Source organism: Dryobates pubescens, chromosome 9 (genome assembly GCF_014839835.1).
Source record: "Dryobates pubescens isolate bDryPub1 chromosome 9, bDryPub1.pri, whole genome shotgun sequence".
NCBI classification, from domain to species: domain Eukaryota; kingdom Metazoa; phylum Chordata; class Aves; order Piciformes; family Picidae; genus Dryobates; species Dryobates pubescens.
In genome coordinates this window covers 31,766,267-31,780,910 of record NC_071620.1, presented here as the reverse complement: position 1 = coordinate 31,780,910, position 14,644 = coordinate 31,766,267, and the positions used below count along the sequence as shown (strand labels likewise).

The window sequence follows — 14,644 nt, the reverse complement described above, 5'->3', positions numbered from 1 at the left end:
CTTAATGAGGAAGTAGCAACATTTCAGGCTAGGGAGTCTGAAATGTTACCTCCAAAAATGTCAATCTGAGACCACACAGAATTGTGTTTCAAGCACATCACAATGTGCTTGAACATTTTGTCCAAAGTTTTAAGACCACATTGTCACCTTTGCATTGTGGCATGGAATAAAACTGAAAAACTTTGAAATGACATAACAGGAGCTTTGATTCCTTAAGGAGTGGGTAGGGTTTTATGTGGGATTTTGAGCCAAATACTACACTTGCTCTTGCAACTGAAAATATGTTATTATTTAAATTTGCTTTTTATGCCATAGTTCCCTACACAACTTTTTTTTTCATATGGTCATTTACAAATGTTGTTCCTTAAGGAAAAAAAAATTAAAAATAGTGACAGTAAAGGTTACTGACTTACCAGATATTCCTTTCAAGATCCCTTCCAGATCAAGTTATTATGGAAACTTCCAGTCCCCTATATGCTCTCTGCAGCTGTTAATCCTGAAGACTCTCTGGGGCTCAGGTATTTGGTCTGCATTTAAGAACGTCTCTGAGTCAGGATGCAGAATTACAACTATCATAACATCACTATCCAAAATGCTGTTCTCTTGTGATATTTTTCTGTTCTATTCTTAATTTTAAAATCCATCCTCTAAACACCAAGTTAACTTTGTATACCATTGGTCTTTGCTTGCATACTCAGGCATTTAAAGCCTGTTGTTTTCAGAAGTAGTTATGTTCTACACTCATATGCAGGAAGCATCTCTGAAAATCAGAGCTTTTCCATTGCATGAGGGATACTGCCTCTGAAAAACTCATGTTCAGTAATGTATAGCAATGGACAGCAATAACTGCCTGGTGTAAAACTTTTTGCTTACAATAAGAGTACATGAATTGTATTTTAAATGTCTCTGGCTAGCATTCAGGATAACTGCTTACAGCTGCTAAAACCTCGCCTCTGCCTGCCTCTCTCTCTTTCTTGAATCTATGGTTCTGATATTTAATTATAACAACACTTCTTGTAAGTACTGGGTCAATAAGCATGTAGCATGTAAGCTGCTGTGTTTTGGATCATCAACAGTTGTGGTATGTCATTAGGTACTTTGAAAATGGGGAGGAGATTATGTTAAACTTAGTGCACATCATGCGTGTGTTGTTAACTGCAGTTTCCTTCACAGCCACAACCCTTCCCATGTAGATGTTTGCAACTGCAAAACCTTTCATACGATGATCTCTTGCAGAGGAAGAGGACCACAAAAAACACCAATCCAAATTGTTCATACAGTTTATGGTGTGAGAGAATTGCATCTCTTTTAAACCTGTCAGTGACTGGGGGGGGGCGAGGGAACTGCCATGAGCTGGGCATGTTTTCCTCAAAATCTGCTTTGCTTTAATCACTGTCTTTCCAGGAGTTATTCTCTCCCTGTACTGCAGAAATTCTTAATATACATGAGCCTGAACCAAAACCTTGGAATGAAACATCTGGCCCAATGGCAGTTTTAGTTAAGACTCCAGTGGGACCTTATTGCTGTCTTCTAATACCTGAAGGGATCCTACAGAAGGGCTGGAGCGGGACTTTTCATAGTGATGTCTAGCAATAGGACAAGGGGGAATGGCTTTAAGATGGGAGAGAGTGGGTTTAGACTGGGTCTTAGGAAGATGTTCTGCAGTATAAGTGTAGTGAGACTCTGGAGTAGGTTGCCCAGGGAGGTTATGAATGCCTCTTCCATGGGGGTGTTCAAGGCCAGGCTGAATGAAGCCTTAAGCAGTGGAGTCTAGTTGGGACGTGTCCCTGTTCGTGGCAGAGAGGTTGGAGTAGATGATCTCTAAAGTCCATTCCAACCAAAGCCATTCTATGATTCTTGATTCATTCTTGGTTCTGCTTCCAATAAGAGATCTTAAAGTCTCTGTTGAAGTCTTCCAACTTGTCATACTACTACACTTTTGACATCTTCTGTTCACCCCAACCCTAAATTGCTGTCTATGACCAGTCTTTGAAACATGCTTGGCCTTGTTTTTGTTGTCAGTTCTAGTTTATTTATTTTCTAAAACTTCACCTAGCCAGTGTGCTTCTGCAGAAAGTCATTCACTCCCATCAGCTTCATACCTTAAGGGGAAGTAATTTAACAAGAAGAGGGCTACTGCTCCCCGACTATTTTATATCCAGCTGAAGTCAGCTGCAAAGTCCTTGACTTTTTCAGATGGCTCTCTGCTCAGCTTTATTTTTCAGATGGCATATCAATTTTTTGGCCTTCTCTCATGGCAGTTCTGTTTTTCTGAATTTCTCTTCAGTAATAGCTTAGAAAGAGGCAGATGCTGATACCAATATGCTGGTGAGCCCAGGCTTCTCCTGTGAAGCATGTAGAGTGGGACTCCACATAGCAGTTGTATCTCTATGGAGGAGAGAATTTATTGTATTAATCTTTTATTTGGCAGTTTCTGTTTTCCCATAGCAGAGGAAAGCAGTAGTATTGAGTCCTCTTTTCCTGAATTTAACAATGGTCACAAGGGATTTTCACCAGTTTCCTGTCCCTGTGCAGCCTGCTTCCAAAATACATGTCTTAAAGGTAGTGTATTGTAATGGTTTGGGATGTAACATTTCTCTAGGTGTGGAAAGTTTACCAATACTGTGTTTGCATTTTCTTACAAACAAATGTCATGGGCATGTCTCGATCTTGTGTAAGGGCCATCACATTTTGGTAGCTGCTTACTAGAGAACAAATGAACCCAAACCTGAAAGAAAAATGAAAAAAGGCAAGCCATTTATCTAAATTCTGTACTTTAAAATATTTTTATCTTGTGCCTGTATTGTTAAGTGCTGTCAACACCCCTCTCAGAAAAGATACCTTAAAAAAGTTAAAAGTTACTGTGAAGTCTAACAGAAATTATCAGAGGTATGTCAGATCCATCACACAAAAGAAATTAGGGAGTTTCAGTCTGGAAAAGTACTAATTGAGAGGGACTGGAACAGAGGTCAATAAAATTGTGAAAAAGAGTACTGAGAAGGTGAATGGAGTCATTACTGGTCTCTCCTAGCATAACAATTAGGGATGTCAAATGGAATTAGTAAGTGGCAGGCTCAGAGGATTCTTTTTTCTTTATTTTTTTTGCTTCCTACTGATTATAATATGGAGGGGTTTAGATTCAAGGCGAAACTGGACCACTTAATGCAGAAGTATATCACAGGCTACTGGCTACAGAAATACCTCTCTTGACAAAATCCAGTTGTTGGAATGAGAAAGGAGTTCTAGGGTCTCTGCATCTTAAATGCCTCCCTGGGCTTTTGCTGCTGCCCATTGCTAGTAGTAGGGTACTGAACTTAGGTGGACCTGTGCCCTGATCTGTCCTATCTTTGAAGTCCCCAAAACATTGTAGATTGCAGAGGGTGAAAAATGCAAGTTCAGAAAGATGAGTTTTTCTCAATTGTTTTTTAATTAGCATTGGTTCATGGAGCACTGCTTGCAGGTTTTTTTCATTTGGTTTCATCATGCCAAAAAGGCATGTTAATTATTTTGTTTTATATGCCTGCTTTCTGTGTCAGATGAAGAGCTAAATGACTGTCACTGAAACAGACACGGATGGGTCCTCAGAGCCCAAGATGTTCAGTATTGGTAATAAGCATTGTGTCAGTCTGAGAAAAAGTATATCATGTTCTCAGCTACTCATGGCTGACATCCTATTATTTCTGACCAGCCTGACAGCTCTGATGTTAAACAGTGAAGGGTCACAGAAAATTAGTGTACTTTCATGGCTCCTTTAGTGCGGCAAACATTAAGTCGGTTCCCAGGAACAGTCCTCTGGTGCAACCCTTAATGAATTCAAACTTTATTTTTAGTGATGACCTTTAGTAATGCGAGCCTTGATCCATTGAGATGCTGTTCACTTTTGATGCATCTCCAAATCCCTTTTTTATGCATTTTAAATCAACACATGCTTATTCTGAATTTATGCGTGTGGATAGACGGAGAGATGTAATTTAAACACATCTGTTCAAATATGCATTTCAGATCAACTTGGTGCCGGTTCTCATAATACGGCTGAGTTTTTGACGGGTATTATATCCCTAAAGTACACAGCAGATGGTATTTATTAGAGATTGAATGGAAATGAAGTTTAAGGATGTTGAGCTTTTTGTCTTTAAGTCGCTCATTTTTTAATCATAACACAATGATGATCTGGAGGTATAAATCTGTAATGAAGTTCTGTAAAATGTTTAATTTTTATGGGAAGAGTATAACACCTTATATTTGAATAAAGCTAATCCAAGCCTTAACTGTTTGTTCATTTAAGAAAATTAATAATGGCAAGTATGATAATGTTTCTTATAAAACATTTGTGCTGCATCTAGTAGGAACTCTAGCAACCTTCACTGTAATTGTTTGAAGAGAGTAAAACTGGTTGTACTTTCATCCTCAGGCAGTGAGCCATGCTAATTATGAACTACACTTTTTATCTAGGTCACTATTCACCAATAACAAGGACAGACCCAGTTCCTTCTTGCGCAGAGTCCCCCATAACTGTGCCTTCTCAGATTCAGTTCTGGAAATCAGGTCTCCTAGCTGCCTTCAGGTGTCATTCAGCCCAGTTTCTAAAGGAGCTCTTTTGGGTGCAAGCAATAGGCTTAAAAAAGAACAGTCACAAAACCCCCCATTGTCACTCTCAGTTAAAGTGAGAGCTGTTGGACTGTGCATCTTGATCACTGCTACTCTTCTGTAGCCTTCTTAAGGTTACTTTCATCAAACCCAATAATGGCTTCAAAGTCCACATCGTAAGCTGGGCTTACAAATCAGTAAAAAGTTGTTGCAGATCAAAAAGCTCAGGTTTAATGTATTCCCTGTGGGAGTCACCACTGTGAGCACCCATCAGTGCTCTGTAAGGTGTGGAATGCAAACAGCGCAATGCCCGTGGTGACTGTATCTGTCAAGCTAGGCTTAATGTGCAATTTCTGCTACCCTTGAAATCTGTAGTGTTTCACTATGAACCACCTCCAGGATTTATGGTCTTAACGATTATTCTCCCATGTGTGTATGTGCATACACCCTTCTTCAGGGAAATCTGGAAAGATACTCTGAAGCCATGCCCTGGAGGTTTCTCTGTGGTCATGTCTGGGTTTTGTTTGTCTCTTTGGGTCTCTTTTAGCAAAACCCCAATGTATAAACAATATGGCATTGCAATTTCTTCGTCTGGTTTGTTGTGTTTTAGGCATCAGTTTCAGAGAGATAGGATCCAAGCCATGAAAACAATTTCTTTTTTTAAGTCTTAAAATTATACATTTTACACACGTAAACAAAACATGGCTTAGTTAAACGTCTGCTAGTACTCAGTGTTTCAACAGGCAAGTGAAATTAAATAAGGAACACAACTTACAAATTGAGCCATTACAGACTTTTACAAGCAGTAACAACAAAGTTATCTTCACTTTGATGCAGGCAAACTGCAAGGTGAAGGAGAACTGATTTGTGAAACAACCTGGAGCTGTGTTAGGCATTAATAAAGTGAGCTTTAAATATTTGAAATAATGTAATTGCTTTGCAGTGGGAACACGTACATGAATAAAAGATGTTAGCAGGTATCCTACCAGGGTGGAATCTCATGCTATTGTACTTGATAGGAATATGGGCACCATAAGGAGGCCTAAATTTGCTGAAAGTAATCAACACAGAAGGTCTGAATAACTAATATGAAAAAAAAAGGTTTAAAAACAATGTAAAAAATAAATATTTATTGTCCTCCACTGAATACTAGCAACTTTCTTTTTTAGAAGGTGAGGCCACAGCTTTCACAGTATCACAGTATCACAGTATAACTAAGGTTGGAAGAGACCCCAAGGATCATCAAGTCCAACCTGTCCCAACCGACCTCACGACTAGACCATGGCACCAAGCGCCACGTCCAATCTCCCCTTGAACACCTCCAAGGATGGCGACTCCACCACCTCCCCGGGCAGCACATTCCAATGCACATTCCTCACCTCGAGTCTAAACCTCCCCTGGCACAGCTTGAGACTGTGTCCCCTTGTTCTGGTGCTGGTTGCCTGGGAGAAGAGACCATCCTTTTCTCTTGGTTTGTGATTGTGTTTGTGATCTGATGCTATTGGATGTAGGGTTTTTCCAATACAGTTTATTACAGCTTTAACAGAAATTCAACCATAACACAGTAAATTCATCTTTGCAGTTACCTCAATCTAATGGACAGTTTTATAGAAGCAAACATAAGGTCTCTCAGGCTTAAACAAAGCTTGAAGCCAAATATTTTAATACTAACTATAGAAGAGTGGAATTGCATACTGCTTTTGTATTATTTCTTTTACTGAGGTGTGACTCCCTGGCCATGCTCACTCCAATATCCTGTCATCTCTCTGTTCTTTTAGACTCTGTTGCAGTCTGTGAAATGTCTGTTCTGTCTTACTATTTATACTTCATAGAATCACAGAATGTTAGGGGTTGGAAGAGACCTCAAAAGATCATCTAGTCCAACCCCCATGCCAGAGCAAGATCACCTACAGTAGGCATATTATATGATTTAAGGTCATCCTTCTGTCTACCAGGACCCATAGCTCCCTTTCTCCTACAGTGCTCTCTAACAGGTCAGTCCCCAACCTATACTGGTATATGAGGTTGTTCTTTCCCAGATGCAGGGCTCTACACTTGTATTTCATTAAATTTCTCCCTGCCCAACTCTCCAGCCTGTCTAGGTCTCATAAAATGCCAGCACAGCCTTCTGGTGTGTCAGCCACTCCTCCCAGTTTTGTGTCATCAGCAAACTTGCTGACAGTGCACTCTGTTTCCTCATCCAGGTCAATGAAATATGATTTTCCCTTGAAAAACCATGTTGTCTGCTCCAAATGACCTTCTTATCCTTGATATGCTTAGAGACAGGACTGAAGACAAATTGTTCCGTCATTTTTCCAGGGATGGAGATGAGGCTGAGTGGTCTATAGTTACCCAGGTCCTCCTTTCCCTTTTTGAAGCCTGCAGTGACATCTGCTTTTCTCCAGTCCTCAGGCACCTCTTCTGTTCTCCAACACTTACCAAAGGTGATGGAGAGTGGCCTAGCAATGACTTCCACCAACTTCCTCACCACCCACAAGTGCGTCGCATCAGGCCCCATGGATGTCCAGATTGCTTAACTGATGCCAGTCTTCATCAAGCAAGGCAAACTCATCCCTTATCATGACTTACTCTGGGGAATCAGGGGTCTGGGGCTCCTGAGGACAGTCTCCACCAGTTCTTCTATTGCTAAATTTTATAGTAGTATTTTAAATGTCTTTCTTGAGAAGTTGTGGTTGGATCTTCTGTGCATATCCTACATTTAGTTGCAAAATCTCCTGCTATTTGTCCTGGTAAGTTCTATATCATTATATGTCTAGAGCAACTGAACACTGGAAAAAGAAAAGGCAGCATTAAATAGAATTTCACATAAGACTTAATAACAGAAGTTCTGTGGTGAAGATGATAGCACTGCTTGTTTTCTTACACCAGTTTCTTAACTATTTATGTTCAATGATATACTGAGCTGAGTTTGGGTAATCAGTGTTACCAAATGATAGTTTGTATCTAGTTGCTCTGTTATAATTTAAAAGGCTTCAGACAGAAATGTTCATTGTCGTTGAACTGAGGTACTTTTCAGTTCCAATCCATGTGTAAATCAGTCAAGCAATTGATAGGAGGGTTTAAAAGAGCTCTTTTTTCTACTGCAGAGGTTTTGAACTTGTACATCCTGGACGTCTTTTAAACACATCTGGAAAAGATTGCTAAGAAAAACATTGTCAGTGGATATCCATTTATTAAAGTCTGCACATCCATTGCATAATTTAGGGTAAATGATAAACTGAAAAAGATGGGAAACCGCCTGCTTCAGAAGTTATGTTCAGGTTTGCTTCCCTAATTCCAGACACTTAAATTAGAAGTATATTGTGCTGTGCCCCATTCATAACACAGAGATAAGTGCAGGAGGTTTTCAGATCAGAAGTAGGCTGAATCCCTTCCTGAAAGTGTGGGGATCTTCCCATGGCTTCATTCTCAGGTTAATCTCCATATAGTCAAGAGAGAGGCAGTGTGAAGTTTCATGTTGTTTCTAGCCTTTGAAAGAGGCAGTGCTTCCAGCTGAGCAGTCTGTTTCTCTTGTGTTAGCTCCAGTTCCTGCAACTCCTCAGTGAGCAAGTCAGAAATCCCACAAGGCTAGGCCTTGTACAGAAAAAAAGAGGGAGCAAAAGGGGCTTCTGGACAACTGTCCATGTGTGTGGTCATGGGGAAGATACAGACATCACCTTCATCACCAACACAAAATGGCATGTGAGATGCCTGTTAGGTTCTATAAATGTGCCTGAAGACCAGCTCTTACATACCTTCAGATTATTTCATCCATTCTTTCCTTTGCAGGTTCCCTAAATGGGCATACACTGCAGAAAGGTTCTATAATGCAAAATAACATATGAGGCTGAAATAACATTTGAGAGAAGACTGGTTTTATTTTTACAAGAATTCCACTTTCCTCCCTTCCCCCCTCCCTTCACATTTTCAATGCAAAGTTCTAATTTAGGAATCAAGAAGTTGCTTAGGTCATCACATTTTTTGGTTTGACCTTAGTTACTCTACAGGCAGTTCTTGTACTCTAAGAACATAAGAGTGTTTTAAATTTATTCATAAAGGTACTTATTCTAATCCAGTATTTTCTTATATTGGGAGGGGTGGATGTGGGGTATCTCAGTTCAGAGTGAGTTGGTGTCTTTAAGCCACTGCTGGATTTACATGTTAATTGCTGAAAGGGAAGTGGGGAGAATATGTGATCATGCAGAAGAATTTCAAGTGGTCACATGAGTAGGTGAAGGTGCTGATGAATTTTAGCTCCTTTGCATAATTTCTTCCTTGAGTATGCATTTGGTTTTTAATGATTATTGCTAAAGGAAATGTTTTCTGTAACTAAAGCCACATGAAACGATCCACGTAACCCCTGAATCCTAGCAAGTTTCATGGTTTTGCTACTAGTTTTCTCAGACCAAACAGAAGGCTTTTTACCATTTTATTTTTGGCAGCTTGACACTTTTTTCTCCTTCGTAAATCAAATGGCCAAGAATCTTGACATGCTCTCCTGACTTCCTTCCATCAAGAGTTCTGTCACTTCCCTCTGTTGGTGAATTGGTCTGTGGTAACTGTCACTGTGATATCTGCTATATGTCCCTGTTACTGCTAGTCAAGGTTCTGTTTTCTGTGACATTGGTAACTAAGCCCCCTAGGCACAAAAGAGCAGGAAACTTGTCACCATGAGGGTATGCCTGCCCAGCTTACTGATCAGTAATATGCAACAGAGATACCTGAGTAAACAGAGCTCCAGGAATTATCTAGCTATAGTAGCACCAAGCTCACCTCAGACTGATTTATTCTTCTGGATTTGTTTAGACCTTGCTCAGCTGTGAGGAGGCTTAGGGCCATAGTTGCTCACACCATGTTCTTTACCCACAGCTTTACTTTCAAGTATCAGCCCCTCCTCTGGGAGGTGGAACACTTGTTTTCTCTGACCCAAGAGGCTGAGTTGGTTCCTCTTCAGGTACAGTGTAAGATGGTGCATTTCTTCGGTGTCCTGTTGAGCACATTTGTTCCTTCTTTCTGTGAGGTTCTGGCTATCTGTCTCCTCAGCACTTGTTCATGATCATTTCTAGGTGTGCTGGTCCTTACAACATCACACCCAAATGGACACCCCTTTACTGTAAGATGATGTAGTTGCTTCTTTTTGGATGATCAGAATGGTGCAGGGCGATGATGATGACTGTACTGCTTCTCTGGTTCAGGATAACAGAGCATGAATCTGCTTGAGCAGATGACAGATTTATTTATATAGAAGGAGACAAAAAAGAGAACATTGAGGAACCTGAAGTATTAGATCTGTATTATCTTATACATAGCATTGATTATTCCTCAATTATTTATCTGTTTTCCCCTCAAATTCCACTTGTAAAATGTTCCAATTGAGAGTCCACTTGGGACTTTGCTTTTTCTTGGTTTCCAAAGCTAAGTGAATGGAGACAATAGTATGTCTTCAGAGAAAAAAAATCTTGCAAGATTTATGCACCCAACCTTCCTAGATGTTTGTCAGGATTATGAGGGTTTAAAATGACTGTCAAATTTGAAGTCATTTTATGCAGAGAAGTACTGTAACAGACTGACTGCCTCAGCCAGCTGGGCTGTAAGGAGCATCAAGAAGGGCAACAAGGCTGGTGAGAGGCTTTGAGCACAAGCCCTGTGAGGAGAAGCTGAGGGAGGTGCAATTGTTTAGCCTGGAGATGAAGAGGCTCAGGGGAGACCTCATTGCTCTCTACAACTACCTGAAGGGTGGTTGTAACCAGGAAGGGGTTGGTCTCTTCTCCCAGGTAACCAGCACCAGAACAAGAGGACACAGTCACAAGCTGCACCAGGGGAAGTTTAGGCTCGAGGTGAGGAGAAAGTTCTTCACTGAGAAAGTTGTTTGTCCTTGGAATGTGCTGCCCAGGCAGGTGGTGGAGTCACCATCCCTGGAGGTGTTGAAGAGGGGATTGGACGTGGCACTTGGTGCCATGGTCTATTCATGAAGTCTGTGGTGACAGGTTGGACTTAGTGATCTTTGAGGTCTCTTCCAACCTTGGTGATACTGTGATACTGTGGAGCCCTGATTTGTGGTTTAAGACTTCTGTATGTCTCAAGTAACTAACTACTTTTTGAAAATACTTCTGTCTTTCTTGAGGACCACAGCGTGTTCTTGGTTCACTGAACAATGTCTTGTGGAGCTTCTCTACTGACCCTAGAAATCATTTGCAGCAATTGAATTTTCAGGCTTACTGTAAGTGTGCTTATGTAATAAATGTTACAAAATGCTTACTGAGGATGTTTAGCAGTTTTTTTTCCCTTTGTTTACTTCAGAACAGATAAAACTGCACATTGTGTTGGAAAACATCTTAATACTGGTTGATGCACAAGCAATTGTTCTTGTGTAATTTTGCATATTTCATAGCTGGACAGTTTCTTAAACATCATCTGAATCTAGGCAATAAGGAATTTGGTGCTGCTTTCTCTCAGACTGTCAGAGCAAAGGTCTCTAATTTTTAGCTGTATGTGTGGTTTATATTTTTCCACAATTATATCTTTTTCCTGCCTTTTTTTTTTTTTCATTGAGAAATTGCATTTCACATCTGGAACTAATTGCACTTATTTTTGTTCATCAGTTCTTTCGGAAAGGCTGAGAGCTTGCTGTTTGTCTGGAAGGGGATTTTACTGAGTGAAATCTCTTGCTGTCCTCCGCTTTCTGAAACTACTTTTTAAGCAATATAATCAACAGCAGTATAAAAATGCACCATGCAATGTCATATTTTATGCAGTCATACTGGATTGAACTGTAATTAATTGCTGTTGCTGAATACACCGCGGTCCTTACTCTCTTTTCCTACTCTAGTTTTTCTTTGTGTGTAATAATTCCATACAGGAAGAAATCTAATTACTAAGATAATTAACACCTTATCACCAAATGGAGTTCAGACATTTTTAGAGATTATGAATTTTTAAAATATGTAATTTCCTTTTAACTGAGTGACAACTGGTGTTACAGGGAAAAAGAGCATATTTTATTGTATCTAGCTTGATTGGACCTTATAATTCATGTTGCTATAGAAACAACCAAACCTTTATAAAGGATGGTATTACTCCTACCATTGGTAATAAATGCTTTGACTGTTGCGAATAGTGTCATTAAAATGGATAGAACAACTTCATTATAATGGTTTTGTCAAGAGTAATGAATGTTCTGTTCATGTTCTGGGAAATGGCAGCTGATGTTATGTGATATTGATTTATAAATTAATGTACTTTTTTTATTCCATAAGCTTGCTATTACTGCACAAGATACTTGTGATATGAACAAAATCACAGTGCAGAATACACTGCTTCTCTGTTCACTGGGTCTTAAACGTGACTAATTTTGTTGTTACTTGATACCAAGCAGAACTTCATACCTTGCAGTTTGGCAGTCTTGAGGCACTGGTAATGGAGGCTGTTTGGTAAACAGCTCTTGGGAGTTTTGCTCTTCTCTGCACTATTCTGCTTGTTTCCCACTTGAAGTTACTGAACCAAGTCCTTGAAAATGTTCAGTTTTATACAAGTTTTGATTTGTCTCTCAAATGCTCTGTTTTAACTTCATTGAAAGAATGTGTTTGGGGGTTTTTTTGGGTTGTTTGTTTTGTGGGGGTTTTAGCATTGCTTTTTTTTGTTTGTTTTTTGGTTAGTTTTTTGTGAGGATTTTTCATAAGGAAAAGATGAAAAAATACGTTAAAAATACAATGTCTAATAAATTCCAGTGGCTAGTAAATTCCAGTGCACCTAACTATATGTGGAAGCACAGGTAAAAAGGAGGCCAAGACATTTGCTTTAATATAAGCTCATTGGCAATAATAAAATAAAAATCTAATTTAATTTGAAAAAGTCACAAAAAATATTGACTACCAGGTACTGTTTGTATGAAGGCTGCTATGGTGAATATAAGCTCTGCATGCTCTAATATTGCACCTAATCGAATTACTAAGCAAAATATTCTCTGCTTCCCCTTTCTTGAGTCTTGCTGACAGATTCCCCTGTTCCACTAGAGCTCATTGTTGCAGGAGACTTCTCTTATAGCTGTTTGAACTCGAGTTCTTCACGCACTGTCACCACAGCATTATTTTTGTTGTGGTAGTGTACTGTCTAATAACAAATAATAGTTCTCTTTGGCCATTCAAATGTTTTGTAAATGTCATTTGTATTGCATGCATTTGTATTTATAGTTCTGATGAGGGGAAGAGAAGCCTTCCAGACCTTTCTTTAGGGTAGAGACAGACTTGGAAAAGTCCTTCTTAAGTTCAGGTGTGAGCCATGCTTATTGGAGTGGGTTTTGTGCCATTCATCCCTAAAAGAATCTGTGTCAGCTATGTAAAAACTGTAGAATTATTTGGGTTGAAAGTGATCTCTGGAAGTCATCTCCTTTATTCCCCCTACTTGAAACAGGGCCAGCTTTAAGTCAGATACCACCAATATCTTTATAGAGTTCTTGCTTTTCTTCATAAATCATATATTTTCTCCAGTTCATCACTGTTACTGGTAGTGTAGAATCAACCCTGTGTTTTAGAAGCAGTCCCATCTGTATCAGTAGGAAGCACTGAGTGCTTCTGAGCACTTAGTTTCTGCCTCTCTGTGGAAGGGGTTTGTCATTATTCACACTTCACACAAGCAGGCTGAATATAAAACAGTGCTGTGGTTTCACAGTTTCTCGTCGGGCAGTGGTCATCCAGCTGGCTAGTGTCACATTTATAAAACTGAGTTCATATCTCCTGAGTCCCATGGAGTGCTCTGTCAGTACTGTGCAGTAATCTCTTGGTTGACAACTAGGACTCATTTTTCTGAGCCGTGTCACAGAAGCACAGAAGGGTTGATGTTGGAAGTGATCTCTGGAGGTCATTTTCTCCAAACCCCCACCCTGCTCAAGCAGGGGCCTCCTAGAACCAATTGGCCCAGGACCATGTCCAGGCAGCTTTTGAATAGCTCCAAGGAGGGAAATTCTGCAACATCCCTGGGGCAACATGTGCCCTTGCCTAGTCACCCTCATTAAAAAAGTGTTCCAAGTTGAGGACCACACCACCTGAGCCCCCGTGCCCTTGACTACTGCCCTCCTCAGCTCTGTAGTCACTTTGAATACTGTTCAGGTTTCCCCTCACAGTACCATTTGTGCCCAAATGAAAAAACAGCGGGGAATAGTAGTCAGAGGGTTGGATGAGCCCTACAACAGCCTGGGTCCTGGCTGTTGGCAGACAGCAAACATCTCTAGATGTTTGGTCAGGTTGACAGATGGGTGTCTGTGTCTCCCATAGCAGTGAGTGATGACAATGGCTCTCCTCTTCTTCCTGGTAGTCTTGCATGGTTTAGGGCTTAGGTGGACCAGATGCTTTGCTTGTCAGCACACCTTGCTTCTCTCCTGCTTTCAGGGAGACAAACCTATTTTGCAATAGTAAGTCCTTATGTGGGGCAAGATCTTTTCTTTTGGTGTCAGAAGCCACCAGCTTGCATCCTTCCTCTGCTCCAGAGGTTTCACTTACCTTGGAAACGGTTTCTCTACCGCAGATGGGAGCTAAGGTTCTGCTGAGTTGTAGAGAAAATGCTACCTATCTTCCTTTCGTCTTCTCCGATGCAATTCAGTGCCCGTGCCTTTGGAAATTTTGTTTTCCTTTTAGAACAAGGCACAGGCTGATTTTATGGAGTACTGAGAGATTAATTAGGGACTGAGAGATATCTGACAGGCATGCCAATCCCCTCCTTTGGACATCCTGTTCTGCTTTGATAGCAGCATTACAAAACATGAGATAGTTTACAAATTCTAGTTTTAAATTTTGTGGATTAAGCAATCAGAACACAAGAAAGTTACAAACTCTGCAGATCATCTAGAATTTCAAATGAAGGAAGAGTTGGTCCAGATGTCTTCACTCCTCTGTTGCAATCATATACCATATATATATATGCATGTATATATAATCCAGTATTTGCTGCAGTATCTTTCTTCTATTCCATGTGCTTTTGGCTGAGAACCAAATGCATTTTTCATTGCCAAGCAATGGTATTAAAATCTCATAGGATAATTTTAGGTTTCCATTTCTGTGGATAA

General features: G+C 40.1%; 1 protein-coding gene across 1 annotated transcript in view; it reads left to right on the top strand.

Annotated features, from left to right (window-relative positions):
• Positions 1-14,644, top strand: part of CDKAL1 (CDK5 regulatory subunit associated protein 1 like 1) — a 439,319-nt gene that overhangs the window by 300,398 nt on the left and 124,277 nt on the right. The window lies entirely within an intron of this gene.